The sequence below is a fragment of the Plecotus auritus genome (assembly GCF_963455305.1).
Source record: "Plecotus auritus genome assembly, chromosome: 6".
In the NCBI taxonomy this organism is placed as follows: Eukaryota; Metazoa; Chordata; class Mammalia; order Chiroptera; family Vespertilionidae; genus Plecotus; species Plecotus auritus.
Window position 1 is genome coordinate 117,491,744 of NC_137773.1, and position 1,561 is coordinate 117,493,304.

The window sequence follows — 1,561 nt, forward strand, 5'->3', positions numbered from 1 at the left end:
TCACTTATTTGTTCAAATTTGTCAGGACTGTTTAGACAGGCTCAGTTTAGTTGATTTGCCTTTTAAAAATAATCTTTCATAAATGCCCTTTACAAATAGGAGTGCATATATGTGGGGTGTGTGATACAAGTAAGAATTGTCAGTGTCTTTTCAACACAAATTCGGATTGTAAAGTATCAATGTATCCAATGAGAATTCTAATGGGGAACCCAATTTTTAAAAAATCATTTTAAGTTTACTAAGTAAAGATATTTTTTAGTACTTTACTAATCATTCATCTCCACATTCACACTCTGTGTATTTTCTCATGGTCAACAAACTGATTCAAATTATTTAAATTATGCCCCCATGTAAAGAGAAAAGCCTCTGCAATACATTGAAATCATGGAGTTGTCTTAATTTAGCCGCTGGCTGCCTTTTTCAGCATTTCTTCCACCTCTTCCTTTGACTCATAGCGATAGCTTTGAATCTCATTGGGGTCTGGATCTAAAGTCACGTTCTTTCTCACAAACAAAATGTAATCAATTTCATGTTCTCCCCAGATACTATCAGACTGAGCCTTGTAGTGAATTCAAGTCCGATAATTAATATTTCTTCTGGAGGAACCTGTGCCATGGGAATTCCCAATTCAGCCTTTAAACGCCTCTGTGCTTCTTGCCTTCCTCCAGCTGCTTCCCTTTCTTCAAGCTCTCCTGGGTTACTGACGGGATGACCACCACCAGCATTGGTAAAACAACCTGGACAGGTAATCTTAGCATCTGATCTCGGCTGTAGCAGGAGCTTATTTTCAGTGTTGAATAAGAAGACACTGAAAGCTCGACGTTTTCATTCAGGTGACAATTCTTTTTGGTCTCAGCCCCAATTTTATTGTCATTTTCATCAATAAGAATACGCATCTCTGCCAGGAGCTGAACCTGTTGCTTATCAAGGTTGCCGGTGTTGATTTCAGGCATCGTTACAGAATGTCTGATCTGTCCTAGAATCCTGAGGTGCACGCAGTCCGTACCTCCCTCCTCGGAGTTTTTTGATTACTGCTTTTATTTCCTCGGTTTTTATTGGCTTATCCAGGTTTTCTCATTCTTCCTGGTTCAGTTTTGGGCAATTGTATTTTTCTAGGAATTTGTCCATTTCATCCAGGTTGTCCAGCTTGTTGGCATATAGTTGTTCATAGTATTTTCTTACAATCCTTTGTATTTCTGTGGTGTCAGTTGTTACTTCATCACTTTCATTTCTGATTTTATTGATTTGGGTCCTTTATTTTTTTTCTTGATGAGTCTGGCTAAAGGTTCATCAATCCTGTTTATCTTTTCAAAGAACCAGCTCTTGGCTTTATTGATCTTTTTTATTGTTTTTTAGTCTCTGTCATTTATTTCTGCTCTAATCTTTATTATTTTCTTCTTTCTACTTACTCTGGGCTTTTCTTATTGTTCTCTTTCTAATTCTTTAAGCTGTAGGGTTAAATAGTTTATTATTAATTTTTATTGTTTTTTTTTTTTTGAGGTAGGCTTTTCGTATGAACTTCCCTCTCAGAACTGCTTTTGCTGTGTCCCATAGATTCTGG

The 1,561-nt window shown here is 36.8% G+C and overlaps 1 pseudogene across 1 annotated transcript; it reads right to left on the bottom strand.

Annotated features, from left to right (window-relative positions):
- Window positions 1–286: 286 nt before the first annotated feature.
- Window positions 287–953, bottom strand: LOC308251817 (isopentenyl-diphosphate Delta-isomerase 1-like; annotated as a pseudogene). Its single transcript has one exon. The product of its transcript is annotated as an isopentenyl-diphosphate Delta-isomerase 1-like (transcript).
- Window positions 954–1,561: the final 608 nt, after the last annotated feature.